Below are 21,857 nucleotides of genomic sequence, written 5' to 3' on the forward strand. Positions count from 1 at the left end.
GGTGACTCTTCTTATGCTGTAGCAAAAACACTGGTGGCATTTTGCCCCTGCCGTAGAGATTTGTGGAACTTTGAACATGAGAGAGATGATTTAGGGCATCTAGTGGAAGAAATTTCCAAGCAGCAAAGTGTTCAAGCGGTGACTTGGGTACTGTTAAAAGCATTCAATTTTATTTATTCACAAAGATATGGTTTGGAATTGGAACTTACACTTAAAAGGGAAACACAGCATAAAAGTTCAGAAAATCTGCAGCTTGATGATGCAATAGAGAAGAAAAATCCATTTTCTGAGGAGAAGTTTAAGCCTGCTGCTGAAATTTACATAAGGAATAAGGAGCCAAATGTTAATTGCCAAGACAATGGGGAAAATCTCTCTGGTGCATGTCAGAGGTATTCATGGCAGCCCCTCCCATTACAAGCTGGGACGCCTAGGAAGAAAAAAATGCTTTTGTTGGCTGGGCCCAGGGTCTTGCTGCTTTGTGCAGTCTCAGGGCTTGGTGCCCTGTGTCCCAGCAATGGTTAAAATGAGCTCAGCCCCTTGCTTCAGAGGGTGCAAGTCCCAAGCCTTTGTGACTTACATGCTGTGTTGGGCCTGCGGATAAATGGAAGTCAAGAATTAAGGTTTGTTAACCTCTACCCGGATTTCAGAGGATGTATGGAAGTGCCTGGATGTCCAGGCAGACGTGTGCTGCAGGGGTGGAGCCCTCATGGAGAACATCTACTAACACAGAACAGAAGGGAAATGTGGGGTATGAGCCCCCACACAAAGTCCCCACTGGGGCAACGCCCAGTGGAGTTATGAGAAGAAGGCCACCGTTCTCCAGATCCCAGAATGGTATATCCACCAACAGCTTGCAGTGTGCACCCGGAAAAGCTGCAGACACTCAACACTAGCCCATGAAAGCAGTCAGGACATGGGCTGTATCCCGCAAAGCCACAGGAGTGGAGCTGCCCAAGACCATGGGAACCCACTTCTTGTGTGTGTGTGACCTGGATGTGAGACATGGGGTCAAAGGAGATCATTTCAGAACTCTAAGATTTGGCTGCCCTGTTGGATTTTGCACTTGCATGGGGCCTGTAGCTCCTTCATTTTGGCTAATTTCTCCCATTTGGAACAGCTGTATTTACCCAATGGCTGTACCCACATTGTATCTAGAATGTAACTAACTTCCTTTTGATTTTACAGTCTCATAGGCAGAAGAGACTTGCCTTGTCTCAGATGAGACTTTGGACTCTGGACTTTTGAGTTAATGCTGAAATAAATTAAGACTTTGGGGACTGTTAGGAGGCATGCGTGGTTTTGAAATGTGAAGACATGAGATTTGGGACTGGCCAGGGTTGGAATGATGTGGTTTGGCTCTGTGTCCCCACCCAAATTTCACCTTGAATTGTAATAATCCTCATGTATCATGGGAGTCATACAGTGGGAGGTAATTCAGTCATGGGGGTTGGTCTTTCTTGTTCTGTCCTCATGATAGTGAATAAGTTTCATGAGGTCTGATGGTTTTGTAAATGGGAGCTTCCCTGAACAAGCTCTGTTTCCTGCCACAATATAAGACATGACTTTGCTTCTCATTTGCCTTCCACCATGATGTGAGACCTCCTCAGTCATGTGGAACTTTGAGTCAATTAAACCTCTTTTCTTTATAAATTATCCAGTCTTGGGTATGTCTTTATTAGCAGTGTGAGAACAGACTAATATAACCAGTGATAATGGCCTGTGCCTATAGTCTCAGCTACTTGAAAAGCTGAGGTGAGAGGATTGCTTGAACCCAGAAGTCCAAGGATGCAGTGAGCCATGATTGCACCACTACACTTCACCTGGGTGACAGAGTGAGACACTGTGTCTAAAAACAACAACAACAAAAAGACAAAAGAAACAGAAAAAAGGTCAGAAAAATAATCTTGTTATGATTTTTTAATATATTGGGACTAATTTCTTCCTATTACATTTGATACTTATAACAAATACATCAAAGTATTTTTAAAACATCTTAATGTCTGATGCTTCTATTAAAAAGACTTTGGTCAATTAAAAGGGAGGTTTATGTCCTATATTAGAGAACAAACTAAATAAGAAAGAAATAAAAGACACCATTCAGTGAGCTTCATTAGCAACTACATAATTTACATAATATTTAAATACACTAGGTTTTGTTTTGCAAGGTAATGTATAAGATATTGCAAGGCAAGGAAAAGTTTAAGATACTTTTTGCAAGGTAAAATAATGTGAAATTGGTTCTGAGGACTATGTTTCATGCATAACCATGCTATTGTCACATAAGGTAAAGAGTTCAAACTATTTCCTCTAGAGGGATGAGAGGAGGGAATGAGCTGGAAGTTGAGAGGGGTGATAACAAATTCCTAGTTTCTAAGAGCAATTTTGTAAAGTTTGTTTTGTTTACTGAAAGACATCATGTAAAAGCACGTGTGTGCATGTATGGGTGTAGTTTCTAAAGTCATTGTATAAAATTTGTTTTACTTACTAAAAGCCATTATGGAAAATTACTTTCTTAATACGTACTATTTGTCTACAAACACACACACACCCACATAAGCATACACATGTGATGGTGTGTGTATTAATAACTTTACTATTTTTATGTTGAAGACTTTCATAAGTACATACTTCCATGTATTTATGGTTTAAGGGCTAGAAATATAAGATTGAATAAAATGAATTCCCAGGCTGGATCTCAGAGAACCTGTGAGATGGAAACATGATAGAAATTACCTGATGGATATGATCGATCTGGCATATCACATAATGAAACTTAAAGTTATATTTTACTTTTTATAGAAAATGAAAGAAGAAATATGTATGTATATAAGCTAAAAAAGGAAGAGGAAAAGAGAAAGAATTTGCAGGGAAAAATTTAAAGAACACCATATATTTTCTGCTCTTCCGTGTATTTTTTTTTTTCATCTATGTCTAGGAATTATACTTTTAAATTCTAAACAGTTATTCATCAATTATTCTTCTCCTTCTTCTCCTTCCTCCTCCTCCTCCTCTCCTTCTCCTTCTTCTTCTTCTTCTTCTTCTTCTTCTTCTTCTTCTTCTTCTTCTTTTCTTCTTCTTCTTTTCTTCCTCTTCTTCTTTCTCCTTCTCCTTCTCCTTCTTCTTCTTTTTTTTTTTAGATGAAGTCTCACTCTGTCACCCAGGCTGGAGTGCAAAGGCACCACCCCTGCTCACTACAACCTCCACCACCTGGCTTCAAGCTATTCTCCTGCTTCAGCCTCCCCAGGGGCTAGCATTACAGGTGTGCACCACCACACCTGGCTAATCTTTTTTATTTTTAGTAGAGACAGGGTTTTGCCATGTTGGCCAGGATGGTCTCAAAATCCTGGCCTCAAAGTGATCCACCCACCTTGGCCTCTCATACTGGGATTGCTGCTGTGAGCCACCCTTCCTGGCCTCTTCTTGTATCTTTCTTACCTCTCTTGTCTTTTTTTCTCTATGCTCCCAATTATCTAGCCTGACTAATGACTCAACTATTTGAACATATCAAAACAGGTGACATGATGCTCGCTTCTCTTTTCAGGGGTAATTTCTAAGTAGTTCTGTGCTCATGTAAACTAATAACTACTCATGGATCAAAAAAAATATGAATCCAGTAGCCTAAGCACATTATTATGTCAACATTTAAATAGTTACCATTACTACTGTGTAGAATGGAACAGAAAATGTGAAAGATAAAACAAACATGTAAAAGTCAGTTTTATCGAAAGTAGAATAGGTTAATTTTGTTTAAAAGTAATAGGATACTAGGAAGACTTTTTTTTTTTTTCAGTTTTACACTACCTTAATGGTCAAAAATGTTCTGCAAAACTGAGTTTTATCAACGTGACCCATGTTTATAGATTAGGAACTAAGTGAATCAATAATAGAATCAGAATTTAATTGAAATGCTTACAAATTAGGCAAAAGTTTATTCTATGTAATCCTTCATAGATTGACAGATTTGCAATTTTTCTTACATGCAAAATGGTGTTCACTTATATATCCAATTGTCTATTTATTTATTTGCTTATTCAACAAACTATATTGAATACTTCCTGTGAAACAGGCCTTGTTTAGGAGAGAGAAATGATTCCTTCTTAAGAAGTTTATCTATGCAAACATATTTTTGCAATGAATAGGATACAAGTTATAATACTATGATAGTAGATAGGCAAATTTCCTATAGCAATGAGCAAGAAGAAATCAGCTGTTTTAGAAAGGATTCATGGGAGAAATAACATGAGCTTTACAATCAATGGTGAAAAAATTTTAATAAGCAGGAAAAATATGGTTGCCTGGCAGACCATTTAAAGAAGTACAGGGCCTCAGAGGCAGGATACCACAGAGTTGATGCCATGAGGGTGTGAGGGTAAATGTCAAATATAACCTTCTGGTCATTGTTTTTTATGTATGTGCAATTCTATAATAAGCAGAATTATGAATCATATTATTTTTCCTCTTATATTGAACACTGAGAAAAAGGATTAATAAATAAAAAATAAAATTCCATCCATCAGTAGTCCCTTTTACTTTAAGGGATGATGACTCCTAACATTACTCCAATAGACTGTCTTGTGGGCACCAGTTATTCATAAAAATAAAATAATGAGTTAGTATAGAACAGAAGTAGTTCTCACTCATCAATATATAAAAATATGTACATATACATATATTTTATAAATATGCATAAGATGCATATGCAAATGGATATAAGTAGAAATGACTCACTTAAGAAATTCATGGAATACGCTGATATTCATCTTTGAGCGTCATTCAAGATTTTTTGACACAGATCACACTTTGGAAATCACTGAGTAGAATACTACAGAAGGAGAGGGAGGGAAAATTAACATATATCCCTGGAAATTATCTATGATAATTTATATGGATTAATTAATATTTTCCTTTCAATATTTGAATGAGAAAACTGAGTCATGGTTCAATTAGATAAATCTGTCTGAGGCCACACAATGGGGATGAGACAGACATTATCTGAACCCCACTTTATCTACTATGCAGCCTATGTTCTTCTCATCGCCACCACTGTGATTATCTCCATGAAACTTCAGTAGTACATTAAGTGTTTTCTATTTAACAGATTGAAAGTTCAGTTACAGAAATTTCAGATCTCCAGTGTCCAGTTGGAATGAGTTCACAAACTGCATGTTGACAAGTTTGCTATGTGTGGTTTACATAGAACCAGTTTTATTTTAATAATTTAAATGGGTATTTATATTTACCAATGTAAAAATTCTAATTTATGGATTAGAATCCTTTTTCTTTCTCTAAAACTCTTAATTCCATAAAAAATTAAACAGATATTAAACAACAGAGCAAAAAAGCAATGGGCAAAATATGTACACAATAGCATGTCTTTAAAACGTTGCTCTATGGTCCAATCTGCCTTGTCAAGCTCTCTAGTTCTTTATAAAACAATTTTTCAGATATTTTCTATGAAGAAAGCTTAAATGCAGAGATCCACTGTAAAGTTATCTGAGTAGGTCTACATACGCTTAAATTCATGTAAAAATACACCACTACTATATGTAAAAGTTCCTCTTGGCTATTTTTAAGACTTAATTCTTAACCAATCAATGAATTTTATTAAAATTGAATAGAGGAATTTTATTTTTTTTCTTACTCTTAGAATCTTCAATTTTCTTTATAGAAATATTTTTTCGATTATTGGAAATATAATCTAAATCAGGGAAATGAAAATCAACATGATTTTTTTTTCTTTTTATTTCTCCTTTTTTATCTTTGTAGTATCTTTTCTTTATTCAATTATAAATTGATATTTCATTTTTTTGCTTTATTTTTCCAGATTTATGCATACTGCATAAATAAAAATACTCTTCAAATTAAACATTACCTATTGGGCAGGAGTTTTATCAAAAAATGTGCATCACCTCCATTTCTATTCTCTCATCGGCAATTTATTTACTTTACACAATGATAGTGATTCCTGTAATTTATAACCCTCATTTAGTTTAAACAAGAATATATGCATTTTATACACACATATCTTTAAAAAATATACAAAATAGGTATACTGAAGAGCTAAACCATAAGCCACATAGAATCTGCATATCTGTTTCTACATAGGAAATAGATTTGTATCTATAAAAGAAGGGATTACAAAACCTGTTAGTGAAATAGGAGATTACTCATGTGGAGAAGAGTTCAGAAATGAAATTCAAAGGGCAGAAGAGACTTGTTTAAAAATCTGGAATTTAAGAATCTAGAATACTGGAGGCCAGGCACAGTGACTTGTGCCAGTAATTCTAACTACTCAGGAAGCTGAGGTGGGAGGCTCTCTGGAGGACAGGCATTCAAGACCAGCCTGGATAACATAGTGAGACCCCATCTCTATAAAATATAAGAAACAAAAACAATTAGCTGGGTGTGGTGGCACACATCTGTATTACCAGGTACTCGAGAAGCTGAAGTCAGGAGGAATCCAGGAGTTCAAGGCTGCAGTGAGCCATAATCATGCCACTGCACTCCAGCCTGGGTGACAGAGTGAGATTCCATCTCTAAAATAGATAGATAGATAGATAGATAGATAGATAGATAGATAGATAGATAGATAGATAAATGCCCAGAAAGTGCTAAGTACTAAAACCATAGCAGTAACCTTTCTTAGTGGACAAGCTGAGATAGCAAAGTTTAAGACAAATTCTCAGAGAGGTCAACTTAAAGAACTATACAAATAAACCTAGACATTTTATATTTATTTCTCTGAGTCTGGAGGGGTGCACTTGGTTCCAGAAATTGGAATTAATTGACATGAGTTTAAAGGAGAGTCAATTAGCTCCAGCCTAAATGCAAGGGGTGGAAGAAGCAAGGAACTTGGTAGGTCATTACAACAAAGATCATCATGGAAAGTAGCCAAAGTAGTTTTCTTTGTTTATTAGACTCTAGATCATCAAATAATGTGACCATAAAGTTATAGAGTGATAATGTGGATGTAATCAATCTTTTCAATTTGCTCTTACATTGCAATCATTTAGTGACTACATTATTTGTGGTTACAGACCAGATGATATAATTGAATAGACTGTGATCAAGTTCAGTAGCTATTATTTATCTGCTGCTATGTCAAAAAGGAAAGGCAAGTAAACATAACACATAAATATTCTAAAATTTATTTAGTTCTGTTTAAAAATGAAAATATGTTAAACATTTTTATTATTACATTTGTTGGTAGTCTTCACTAAGTATCTTGAACATTCAAGTTAACAGTTCTGCTTTATCAATTCTTTTTTCCCTCATTTTAAAAAATCAACCACCAAAGTGTTCCTTTGAGCATCTATAATGTGAAGCTGATAAAGTCAAGTTGGGTTTCTGAGAAAATTCATAACATCTTATTAATTGAGGTCTTTTCCATTAATATTTTATCTAAATAGCTATTCCCCATATAAACTAGTTAGGAAGCATGATTCTGAATGCATTGCAAAGTTTATCACCAGGATTTTTCCAAAGGCTAACCCTATGAATTTGTAACTGAGTTCTAAGAATGAGAACTGATGCAACTAAAAATTTGCAAGACAATATTCTGCACAAAATATTCATGAGATAGTCAGCACACAAGAAATTAAAACTTTATTATCAAATACAAAATGTTTCACAAAACTGAAAGAAAATTTGCTCTTGACACAATACAAGAAAATTTGCAGAGGAGGAAAAGCACAGTCGTGTGCGTTTTATAGTATCCTAATATAACTGATCTCTTGGCCAGCCACGTAGTAAGGCCAGATCTTTGTAAGCAGGATGTGAGTTTTTCCACAAAGGAGGCAGTGTTTGGGAATGTATTATACTGAGCATCAATCATTCTAAGGGAAGGTAAATATTCAGAAAGAAAATTAAAGTTCGGAAAGGAAGTATTTTTTTTTTCTCTCTGCACACTGAATTGTAACATACAGACTCCAGAGATGATAGCTGACCAAGTGTGGGCTTCTGTAGTAGTAATGCCCAGAGAATGCAGACAGAAGAGCAAAATTGTGTGAATCAGATTATGTAGTTTATATGACTCTCTGTATTCCCATCCATCTATACTTGGTCTTTCTTCTAGTTGTTGTTTAAAGGAACCAGGACTATTTATCTGTACCATGGAGAATTTAGGATTGAATAATATTTTCGCCTTTTGGCATTAAAAGAAGAGCATCCCTTGTCTTGGCCACGGTAGCTACAATAGAAATCTGTGTGGCTCCAGGAGCTCCAGACACTCATTTTTTTTTTTTTTTTTTTTTTTTTTTTGAGACAGGGTCATGCTCTGTCACCCAGGCTGAAGTACAGTGGCACAATGTTAGCTCACGGCTGCCTGGATCTATCTAGCTCAAGTAATCTTTCTCCCTCAGCCTCCAGAGTAGGTGGGACTGCAGGCTGCAGGCTTGTGCCACTATGGCAAACCAAAGACTCTACCCAGCTAATTTTTTTGTTTTTTTTTAGGAGAGAAACAAGGTCTCGCTATGTTGCCCAGGCTGGTATAAAACTCATGGGCTCAAGTGATTGTATCACCTCAACCTCCCAAAATACTGGGTTTGCAGGTGTTGAGCCACTGTACCTGGACAGCCTCTCCTTTATAAATGGAGCTTCTCAATCACTCTTATCCATTGTTAGTCATAGGTAACCACACTTTGATTTATCATGGAAATACTAGATTTCTCTGACAGAACCATAAGAAGAGGCTAGATCATCTGAAGAGCTGGCTTTGAAAGTACAATGGCACGATGTATGCTATAACTAGCTGTGTGGGGGCTTTGCATGGAACATTTGCCATACATGCATTTTGCTGTCCAGACAAACAGAAAATTCAAGTACTGTCAGAAGCCTGATCTGAAAGAATTTTGGCCTAGGTATGCAGGAGAGAAGTTGAGTAATAAAATCTTATCTTTGATGGAAAGATTCAGTCAATTCTTGAAGAAAGCTACTGGACTTAGACTGATCAAATCTCTAAGAATTTCTAGTCCATTGATTTAGACAATGGGATTACTTAATCTCCAAAAGTCTAAATCCATCCCATAATAGCTGAAGCTGCTGTGAGCGGAGGAGCTCACACACTTCACATGTGATTCAAAAATAGATACTTACAAGAATTTCACATAAGCCATGCAGAATGATGTCAGGAACTTCCGTGTTTTGACTCTTGTGCATCTGCCAGGTTTTACTCCCATGAGGCCCTCCCTAACCAGAGATGGCTCCTTGTGCCCCTTTCATTCTTCTCTCAACTTTATCCTCATTAAAACTGCCACTTCTGAGAGTATTCATAATTTATGTAAAACTGCAATTGTGAGCAGCAGAGCTCCAACTTTAATTATAGGGCTACATGTGCTTGAGGTGTGTGACTGTGGGAATGCCTGGCTTGTCACGTGGTCTTTATGACAGTTGTGACAGTTGCATTATGTGTAACTACATTAAGTACAATGCAGTTCCTGAGGCAGCAACAGAAACATTACGACAGCCATAAATGTGAGAAAATATTATGCTTGCATAATTTCAACAGCAAGTCTTTAGAATTCATTCAATTAGTTCTGAAGAAAAAAATAAACTGTCTTCACTCATTTAAGTCGGAAGTTGTGATGTGGGAAATAAGACTAGATAAATAACAATAAAAATACTTTATCAGCCAATAAGATACCTGTAATACAAGAACCATCGCTGTGTACATGGAGAAAAGCTTCCTAACATCCATAGTGCTACACAATGTATTAGTCACAAATATTAACTGGGAAGCATATATCTGTGTAGCTGAAAGATTTTCTACTCTAACGATATTTAATCCTGTCAAAATTGCTTATGGTAAACCAAAGACTATATAATTATACACAGCTATAAATAAAGTTCATGTTTAGTGACTTACAATGATGAATAAAGGGATTTATAATCATTGTTACATTTTCTGAATTTGAATTTATATCAGAGTTTGGAACATATAAGCTTCTCCCATTTAGACTTCGTTTAGGTCAGCAGAAGCCACCTAAGCCATGCAAACTGCATAGAGAAATTCTTTATTCTTTTTCTGTATTTTTCTATGCTCTTATGTATGAAATCATTGCTAACTAATTAAGTATAAGATACAGAAAGTTGTACAGTTGTTTCTGTATGTAGAAACTGAAAAAATTGCAAGAGGATTTCATTTAAGAAATCTCTTAATCATCATGCTACTTGCTGTAAATCTCTTGGATAATCTATACAAAATCTTCATTAATTGGATTGCTTTCAATTTCAGTACTCACCATGAACATCAATAAGGTATCCATTGTGTTCCAGTGATGAACTTAATAATATTAGAATGTAATACATGGAAATCAAGTTAAACCTAATAAAAAAATGAAATGTGAGATAATGTCTGTAACAATGGTTTAAGTTCAGACAATATTTAATGTTCCTAGGCACATTAGTACATAGGCATATAATATTTAATGTGTCTAGATAAATTAGTACATAGGCACATAATATCTGGTGTGCCTATATACTAAAACAAACATACATATAAAAACACTTAAAAACAAAACAAACATACAAAAGCACTATAACCATTCTTTGTTAACGTACTTCATTTTCTAATCTGCTCCCCAAAAAATCAAGCAGCTTGGCTTCCAGCCATATATGAGTATGATACACACACACATACGCGTGCGCACGCATAAAATCAGGTTCTGAATTGGCTATGTGATTGAGAGACTTTGATCAAATTTGGGGATTATAAAGCATTCCTATAGGAGCACTTAAAAGAAACATATCAAGTGTGTCTTTTTTTTTTTTTTTTTTTTTTTTTTGAGACTGAGTCTTGCTCTGTCGCCCAGGCTGGAGGGAAGTGGTGTGATCTCGGCTCACTGCAAGCTCCCGAGTAGAGGCACCACAGGCGCTCGCTACCATGCCCTGCTACTTTTTTGTATTTTTAGTATAGATGGGATTTCACCATGTTAGCCAGGACAGTCTCCATCTCCTGACCTTGTGATCCACCCACCTCGTCCTCCCAAAATGCTGGGGTTACAGGTGTGACCCACCACGCCTGGCCTGTCATGTATATCATTCTTATTTGAGCAGCATTAGAAGAATCAACCCAATTCCAATGTTATGTAGTCAAACTTAGGAATAAATGCTAACTTTTTAGATTTGGCAGATTTGGTTTGTTCTCTACATTTGGTTTTGCATATTTTATTACTTCACTGAGACATGATTGCAACTTTATTATTGTTTTGGGAGACACAAGTATTTGGCAGAATCAAGAATCTCAATAACTTATAATTTAGTGGGTACATTACTATATACTATATATAAAATCATATACACATATTATTCAACATTATATTGAAATTTAAGATTTTGATATACCAATAAATTGTAAATAAAAACAGAAAAATCATGGGAAGCAGTGACTCTTACACAGAAGCTTATTGCTATAAACATCAAAAATCTCCAAACATGTTGGTTCCTGATTCTTGAAATAACTTATTACATTGTCCAAGCACTGTAGTAAAAGTCACTAGCCTCACTTAATGTTGCAATTTTATTGAAGCAAGCTGCCAAATAAGAGATATTGACAAGTATTTTGGGTGCTCAGAGGAGACACTAATGAGTGCTGGAATGATTGGGATGTTTCATAAAGATGATTGAATGTGAGTCAAGCTTTGAAGGTAGGTCAGAATCTACACAAGTGGTTTGGGGGTCACTGACTTAAAGTCCATCAGAAACAAAGCATTAATTTATTACTGCGATGACTTCTGATAACAACTAACCCAGAGTTAGGCCAAACCCCCCTACCCACATGAGACTGCCTTCACCTTTAACACCAGCCACAAGGTCAGTGGTCCTTAGGCCACTCTCACTTCTGACCAGCTGGCTACAAATTCAGGAGTTCCCACTACTCCTTGTTTGACAATTTGCTAGAACAACCTACAGAACTCAGGAAAGCCCTAACTTACAGTGATAATTCTATTACAGCAAAAAGATGCAAATCAGAACTTGCCAAAGGTAGAAACACACACGACATCGTCTGGGAGAGTCCCAAAGGGGAATCTTTGAATGTCCTCTCCCTGTGGTCAGGATGCATCACTTTCCTGGCACATTAATGGGTGACTACATACAGATTATTGCCAACTAGGGAGGCTCACCTGAGCTTTGGTGTCCATAGCTTTTATTGAGACATCGTTACATAGGCTTGATTGTTTGACTGACCAGCCATGTAACCCACTCTCCAGTCTTTCTCTCATCCCTGGAGTTCAGGCTACTATCAGCTGGCCCAAACCCTTAACTCTAATATATAGTCTTTCTGGTTTGACCAGCTCTCATCCCGAGTCATCTCCTTAGCACAGACTATCAAGTAGGATAACGAAGAGGAGACACCATGAGTAACAAAGACACTCCTATCACTGAGGAAATTCCAAGGGTTTGGAGACCACCTCACAGAAACTGGCAAAAGAATCCAGCCAAAATTTTTTATTACACACTTACTCTTTGTACTTTTCCTCTGTTTCGTTTATACTAGTTTTTTTTTTTTTTTTTTTTTTTAACTCATTCAGCCTTCACAATTCAGTTGAAGACAGATTTTTACCTTTCTTTCTATTGCTGTTTGAAACAAGGCTCCAGTTCTGCTGGCAAACAGGGGTGCTCAGACAGTAATAAGGATAGGAATCCGTTGTAATAATTTACTTATACTGAATGATTAGGGAAAACTCTAGGGCTGGGAAAGGAGAGAGGTGAAAGATACACTAGCTTTAGTTGCAAAGTTTTAGAGGATGCCAAAAAAAAAAACAAAAAAACAGTAAATCAGGACACAACACATCTCATGTTATATGTTAAAATCAAAATTGACACAAAGAAATATATGGCGAACAAAATATCAAAATTAAAAAATAAAGCCAATATCAGCATTACTGATTTTTTTCTTTTATTTCTGCCACGAATATGGCTTGTCATGGCACTGTGACCCTGATTACTTAGAAAGTATCTTGGTATCCAGAATATAAATTCAGACTTTCTAAATCATCTTGGATAGAAAACAATGCCAGACGTCACCAAGCAAAGACAGGAATCCTAATGCATCTGCAATCTGGACCATGAATAGGCCAATAACTAGCAGGCAAACCAGTGGGTCTGGTCCTCTTGACTCCAAGAGGTCAAGTTGGGAAGAAAGGCTTTTCTAAGTAGAGTGGGTCCACTTTATTTCTTTAGGTTTTGAGACAAGCTATCAGTGAAAATAAGCCCTGATGCTCCAGCTCCACCAAATTCCTTCACTGTCCTGAATTTCTCTTTATATCCAGTATTTTCATTGTTCACCACACTGTCCTTTCTTCTTTCTCTCTTCTTTCATTGACTTTCAATTATTCCTCACTCCTATTATCTGTTCTGACTTGTCCCCTATGTTTTTATCTTCTGTTAATGTTATAACTCTTCTAGTCACCACCCATTCATCACTGTTGTTCCATGTGTTCTCCCTCCTTTTCCTCTGCCTGTGTTTCTCACTCTCCCTTGATTTTTATTCCATTCTCCTTCTCAGTTACTCACTTTTTTCTACTATTTTGTCCCAATTTTGTTAATAGCTAACATATACACATGTGCTATATTTTTACTGCCTCATATAGAAAAGCAGGGGCAAAATGCATATGTCTATACACCTATTTCTTCTTGAAAAGTAAGAAATGAACAAGTTATATGTCTGAGAAATAAAAAAGGAAAAACATAAATTTTATCCAAGAGAGCGAATTCTTTAAAACAAATATTATTTTTAGTGAAAATAACTAAAATTAGATTTAAAAAATAAATGTGTACTAGTGTGCTAAGTATTCAACATTATTTTTATTTATTTATTTATTGTATTTATTTTATTTTTTTTTGTGACAGAGGCTCACTCTGTCGCCCAGGCTGGAATGCAGTGGTGCAATGTCAGCTCACTGCAAGCTCCAACCCCCGGGTTCACGTCATTCTCCTGCCTCAGCCTCCCAAGTAGCTGGGACTACAGGCACCCACCACCAGGCTCAGCTAATTTTTTTGTTTTTTTTTTAGTAGAGATGGGATTTCACTGTGTTAGCCAGGATGTGTTAGTTAGTCTCGATCTCCTGACCTCATGATCCGCCTACCTCGGCCTCCCAAAGTGCTGGGATTACAGGTGTGAGCCACAGAGCCTGGCCTCAACATTCTTAAAGAAAAGAATTTTCAACCCTGAATTTCATATCCAACAAAACTAAGCTTCATAAGTGAAGGAGAAATAAAATCCTTTACAGACAAGCAAATGCTGAGAGATTTTGTCACTCCCAGGCCTGTCCTGCAAGAGCTCCTGAAGGAAGCACTAAACGTGGAAAGAACAACCGGTAGCAGCCACTGCAAAAACATGCCAAATGGTAAAGACCATCAATACTAGGAAGAAACTGCATCAGCTAATGAGCAAAATAACCAGCTAACATCATAATTACAGGATCAAATTCAAATATAACATTATTAACCTTTAATGTAAATAGGCTAAATGCTCCAATTAGAAGACACAGTTTTGTTTTAAAATAAAACAGAAACGCTATGTAGTCATTAATAGCATGTTAGGAACTAAATGTTTGTTTCTCCTCAAAATTCAAATGTTGAAATCATAATTCCCAATGTAATGGTATCAGGAGGTGAGGACTTTTGGAAATGATTTGTTCATGAGGATGGAATGCTCATGAACTGGACTGGGCCTTATAAAAGAAGCCTCAGAGAGCTCTCCCTGCTCTTTCTGCCATGTAGTTAGCAGTCTGTAAGCCAGAAGAGAACACTCCAGAACCTAACTATGCTGGCACCCTGATCTCAGACTTCCAGCCTCCAGAACTGTAAGGAAAACATTTCCGTTGTTTCAAGTCACCCAGTCTTTGGTACTTTATGTAGCAGTCCAAACCGATGAAGACACAGGTCATTTGTAGTTACTCATTGTCAGATTGGAAAGAAACTCCAAATACACTTAAACAATTAATGGTTATAGTTCTGTGCTTATATAGGAAGGAAAACAGCAACACAAATATTTGCTCTAATAAAGATAAGTAATAAACTATTTACCTACTTTTGTAATTTACCAAAGCCATTTTTCTAATGCCTAGCATCTGAAGATTAAATATAAATAAGTGTATTATTTTGTTTAATGAAGTAAAATTACAGGAAATTAACTTTATAATATTAGTAGATATATTATAAAGTATCTATTAAGCAGCCATTATCAACTGGGGTAAACTTAGTTGCATATTGCATAGATAATAACCATGATATGTTTAACATGTGTACAGAAAATAGGAAGATGTATGAATTAGCTTTTAATTTATGTACGTATTGATGCTACTGCTTTGACTACTTGTTATATTGTATTTATTCATTTATTTTGCAATACCAACTGATGATGCAAATGTGATTTAGATATCAGTAATAGTTCAATTCTGATTTTTTTTTGTTCAATTAGCATCCAAATATCTAAATAAAAAAAGTTGAGTATAGATAGTAAAGAATACATGCATGGTATTTTGGATAAACGTAAAGTAATTATTTATTTAATTTTATATGCACATGATTAAATATGTGGCAAATACAAAGTTTATTGGTCTTAGTCGTATAAAGTACTTTTAAGTCATCCCAACTTAATTCAGAGCACATTTGCTGGCCATTAATGGCAAGCCAGACTCCATAATCTAGTTATAGAAGTTGCCACAGTCATTCTTTCTACATTCGAATTCCACTCTCATTTATTTCTAAATGTTTAGCTACTCGCTTTGGCTTGTTAACTGATCTTGGTCCCCCTTTCTCAGCTCCCATCCTATTCTGCTTCTGGCTGCTCTCTCTAAGATGACCAAAGTTCTGCTACTTGTGTAGGACCCAGATTACACATTGGCCTGAGAAAGGATACTGTACAATATTAATGTTTGGGATAGGAGAGAGATCTATTAGTGATCTTCAGTGATCACCAGATACATGAATATTAAGGGTGAGATGAGGAAAAGGACAAATGAATGGGTGTTAAAGACACATGGAGAGTGATCATTAGAGAAAACAAGTGAAGACAAAAAAATGAGCATTACTAGACAGAAGGTCATCCAAGAATTTTTACCACTTTTCAGACAGTGCTTGTGCTATGTTTTTGATAAAAGTATATTAAACCTATATCATTAAAATCCTCTCGAAAGCAAAGCAAGCAAAAAATCAGCAAAATCACAAAAAACGACACAAAGAGGTACAAATGGTCATTCTAAATATTTTTGGATTTCTTTATTAATAATGACTTTAAAAATACCCAAATATTTTGTTTCAATAATTGCTCACTGTCAGTGTAATAGTGAGCAGAGTAGGAAAAAGGAGACTATGGTGATGAGCACGGCAAGTAGTGCATATTTGACAGTATTGTTGACAGTTCTGAGTGGTACATATCAATCTTTTGTTTCCTGCAGAGATACTGAGGATTTTTATTAATTAGTGTTTGAAAAGTACTTAGCAAACCTTTGTTAAAATGCTCAGACAACTGCAGCAATGTGCCATTATACCTGCTCAAAACGTTTCTCAACTAATGATTTAGGCTGCCCTTGGTTCTGCTGGTTCCTGTGTCATTTTCTGATCATCTCTCTCTTCTTCTATATGAATATTGTCTATTCTTTTCTCTATTCTGGACCTGATATCCACTTCCTATGGCATCTGATTCTTAGTGATAGTATGCTTCATGGTAACATAAAATTAATCTCTAATTACATTAACTGTATTTACTAAAATTTTACCTAAGTAACAATTTGTTAATTCATTCTTAAAATTAAATACCTAAATATTCATATGAGTAGTATTAGAACATATGGCAAATGGCAAGTTTTTCAGGAAAATAAGTCATAAGAGTCAGAATAAATAAATAATACTAACCAAAAGCAAATATGTAGATGCATAGTAAAACACAAATAAAAATATTTATGTGCTATTAGAATGAAAAAATCAAGTAGGTAAGGATTGTGTCTATCTCAACATTTTTGCTACCTTGTTACATCAATATTTACTAATAAAGGACAAATTAGTTAACAAAAATCATCTCCAAAATATATGTAACGGTGCCTCAAAATGGGATACTAATTTCCATGATAGCACAGAATGATGTTCAGGAGAAGGATACATATCATTTTAAGAAAATCAGCTTGCAGTTTCTCACCTTTTATCTGTACTGAATGCTCGAATAGACATTTTTAAATGTGCACATAATTGACTTTCTAGTTTACAAAAGAAAGCCACACCCTTTACAAATTCCATGTGTTCCTGTGATGCATCTCCTGAATATGAAAACCTGCAGGGCACAAAGCCAAGAGGAGCTTCCTCTAAAGATCAATCAACACACCATAAGCCATAGATTCCTAAATTTCTCTTTATTATGCATATTTCTGTGAAGGATAATATGTCCTTTTAGACTATATTATTTCAGCTCACATTGGGATAACCTGAATTCATCGATATGGTGAATAATAAAATGTGCCTGAACACTGGCATATTTTTAATCAGTTCTCACTAGAGGAATAACATACTATACAAAGAAAATTATAGCTCATTTCCATTACCATTTCAATTCACTTTAGGCTCAAATGGAATCTGATTACTTCAGAAAGTTATTTAGATTTTCTCCCAGTTTGTAAATTTATAGAAAAGTTCTTTATAACATTGTTATTTCCAGGCAGTAGAATTTTACCACCATATAAAAACAGAGATTAAAAGTTAGTTGACTGTTCAGTGAAGTTATAATTTTAATAATGTAGTGCCTAAAGTTAATAGAGGTGCCTGCTTATAATGAATGAGTGTATTTATGGATCATGTAGGCATTTTTTTCACCAATGGCTTAACAAAGTAGAATAGTACTGACATTTACTATTTAATGGGTAATAATCAATTTATGCTTCAAATGCTATTGTATCTAGTTCCAAATATCTGCTATTTTTTTAAGGATATATTCATTCTTTTCTAATGCCATACATGTAGCACATATGCATGTTACACACACACACACACACACATACATATGTGTGTGTGTGTGTATATTCGTTTGATATTGCAATAACATAATTATTTGTAGACATAACATGAAACTCAAAGTACTATTTTGAAAAAGAAAATAAAAAACACCAATGCCTTTTAAATAGCATGGCTATATAAGATCAAAGTGGATGCTGTTGCAATTAGGAATACAGTATGAAATGGGAATAAGTCAGGTTTATGAATAAGAAATAGGTACCGTATCTGTGATCCATAGATTGAATTCTGCTAGGATTAAATTTCATGCTCATTATATAAAATAAAAAACAGATTTGTGGTTACCCTGAAGTTGAGGACAATAATAGAAATGTAGTTCCTGGTTTTTGAAGTGTAGACCAAAGCTACAAGTATATGAGCAAACATTCTCAAGCCAGAATTTTGGATGTCAGCTCGCCACAACTTCACCATGGAGTAACTATTTGGTCTTGAACAAGTTACATGACTTTCTCATGTCTTTATTTACTCATCTATGTGGATAATATTCTCCACTTCATAAAAGTGAGGCAATAAATAAATAAGTTAATACATGTAGTAGTTGTTGTTAAATATAAACAAATCCGAGCACTAAAGTGGAAAGGATATATTTTATTCAGCAGTACCTATTGCAATAGAGAACTCAACTTTAATGTGAGCAGAGATGACTGGGCATTTTAAAGGCAGATAAGAAAATAGGAAGGAGCCATGAGAGAGGACTTGATCAGACACAGTAGTAGAAATTTAGAATAAGTGGAAATGGAGGTTAGTTAAAGCAATGAGGCCCTCTGAATTTGCCAACTGGATGTTATAGACGTTAGGCTTCTATCTTCCCAAAGAGACTAGGAGACAGAGACCTGACACTCAGGTATTGGTTGGAGTGGTCAATTATTTTGGCAACTTTGAGCTTAAGTTCCCAAGTAGGAACTTAAGGGGAATGGAGTAATTATCATAGGAATACAGCACTGAGCTGGTAAAAATGTTATTCATTCATGTTTGTTCAAGTCCCTTAGCATGGAGCAGTGGACAAAATCATTTGTGCTGAAAGTCTGCATGTTTTGCGGCCAAATTTGGGGCCTTAATTAAGAAGACGGAGCCTGACTAGAATTTGGTTGAAAAGAAAGCCTTTGTCTTACTATGCTGGCACAGAATTAGTACTTACATGGTTAGCTTCCATTACATATATTTTATTGAAGGCAAAATCAGGACACATAATAGCATAAGTTCAAATGTGTCTAGAAAAATAAAACTTGGACTTCTGGACTATTTTGAGAAATCTAGGAACTGATTACCTACTAACTTTGGATGATAATTTTTCCTGAGTTTTATAAAACAGAGAAAATATTTTACAGACAAATAGGTAACACATTTAATATTGAAAACCAGAATTTTCCTTTTTTAGCTGTGAATGTTGTTTTCTGAATACACTTCAGGGTATTGTTTACAAGGAAGGAAGGACAAACACTTTGACTTCCAATGGGAATGAGGAAACATATTTTCTAGTCTCTAATCTCTCTACATAGACATATACATAACAATAAATACAATCCTGGGATGGGAACTATAGAAAGAACAGCCAAATGTGGTGCCTCAAGCCTGTAACCCCAGCAATTTGGGAGGCCAAGGTGTGTGAATCACTTGAACCCAGGCGTTTGAGATGAGCTTGCACAACACAACGAAACTCCATCACTACAAAAAAAAATACAAAAATTAGCCAGGCATGACAGTGCATGCCTGTGGTCCCAACTACACAGGAGACTGAAGGCAAACGATTGCTTGAGCCCTGGAGGCAGAGGTTGCAGTGAGCCCAGGTACTACCACTGCACTCCAGCCTGGGTGAGAGTGAGACCTTGTCTCAAATAAATAGTAATAATAAAATAAAAAATAAACAAATTACATCAACCTATATTATAGCCATTTTTGTCAAATTGCAAAAATACTGGCTATTTCAGGTTATGAAAAAAAACTGCTTAAAACAATATTTACCTTCATCTTCTTTTTTCCCCTATAAAAATTGAATGCATGTTACTGCCAATAGCAGAAGGCTCAACTTCCTAGGAATGAGTAGCAGCATGAATAGTTGAATTTTGTTTTTTTATTTAATTAATGAAAATAACATCTCTGATTATATATGAAACAGTGCTGTTGTACAAACAAAAGAATCAGATAGCAAAAAACTAAAAAGAAATGAAGATCACTTTTAATTGCCACCATATATCTGAACACTGCTAGTATTTTGACATATATTCTTCCTGATTAGATGTGTATGCATTTATGAACATAGAAATACACATCAACTTTTTTTTAAGGAGGCAATTTAATTTCTGCTGCATTTTCAAAGAGGCAGGAGGTAGCTTATCAGGGTTTCTTTGAGGCATAAGGGTGAGGGATCTTCCACTTGATAGTATCACAGTGCAGTTTCCCTTTTCAAGGTGGTTTATAGTCTAAGATGGCTGCTGATGCCCCACTCACACACCTGCTTTCTACTCAGCAAAAAGACCAGACGGAGAAGGATGTACCCTTTCCCTTAAAGGCACTTTTTAGCAGTTGCACCCACCACAACTTATGCTTACGTCTTGTTAGCCAGAACTTTTCTTTATGACCGCATCGACTTGCAAAAAAAGTTGGTGAAAGGAACACTTTTGTTCCAGGGGAAAAAAATAAAAATAAAAATAAATTAAATTAAAAATCAAGGACCCATTACTGAGAAGAAAAAGAGAATTGGAGGACAATATGCAATATTTAATCTTCATCACTGGAATCAAACATATTTTTTGCTCCTGAAAATGAGTCCTGCCTCAGTCTCTCCAGCGCATGGTGAGGGGTAGGAGTGGTAGCTGGTAGAAAGCTAGTGTCCTTAGGACAAGGATTGGCTTTGATCTGTAATTTGCTTTGGGTCTTTGGGTGATCTGAAATCCAAATGTGGATACAAATGTCTATATTTTTGTTTGTTTTTGAGACAGACTCTCACTCTGTCACCCAGGCTGGAGTGCAGTGACACGATCTCAGCTCACTGCAGACTTGACCTCCCGAGCTTGGATGATTCTTCCACCTCAGCCTCCCTGGGTAGCTTAGACTACAAGTGCCTGCCACCACGCCCAGCTGAATTTTTGTAATTCTAGTAGGCATGGGGTTTCTCCACGTTGGCCAGGCTAGTCTCGAACACCTGACCTCAGGTGATCTCCCTGCCTCGGCCTCCCAAAGTGCTGGGACTACAGGCACCAGCCACCACGCCCAGCTAATATTTTGTATTTTTAGTAGAGATGGGTTTCACTATTTCACCCAGGCTGGTCTCGAATGCCTGGACTCAAGCAATACCTGCCTCACCCTCCCAGAGTGCTGAGATTACAGGAATGAGCCACTGCACTCGGCCACAAATGTACTATTTAAGAGTACAGGCCAGGCGCAGTGGCTCAAGCCTGTAATCTCAGCACTTTGGGAGGCCGAGACGGGCGGATCACGAGGTCAGGAGATGGAGATCATCCTGGCTAACACAGTGAAACCCCGTCTCTACTAAAAAATACAAAAAAAGAGCCGGGTGAGGTGGTGGGTGCCTGTAGTCCCAGCTACTCTGGAGGCTGAGGCAGGAGAATGGCATAAACCCGGGAGGCGGAGCTTGCAGTGAGCTGAGATCCCGCCACTGCACTCCAGCCTGGGCGACAGAGCTAGACTCCGTCTCAAACAAACAAACAAACAAACAAACAAACAAACAAACAAACAAAGTACAAATGAGGGAAAAATAATCTAGTTTTGCCAATGATACTATCATTAAAGCTCTTACATTTTTGTAAAAAGTCACCAGACATGTTGTATAATTTCAAATCGATCCTCCCTCCCTCCCTCCCTCCTTTCTTTCCTTCCTTCCTTCCTTCCTTCCT

The sequence above is a fragment of the Piliocolobus tephrosceles genome, chromosome 3 (assembly GCF_002776525.5).
Source record: "Piliocolobus tephrosceles isolate RC106 chromosome 3, ASM277652v3, whole genome shotgun sequence".
Lineage (NCBI taxonomy): Eukaryota > Metazoa > Chordata > Mammalia > Primates > Cercopithecidae > Piliocolobus > Piliocolobus tephrosceles.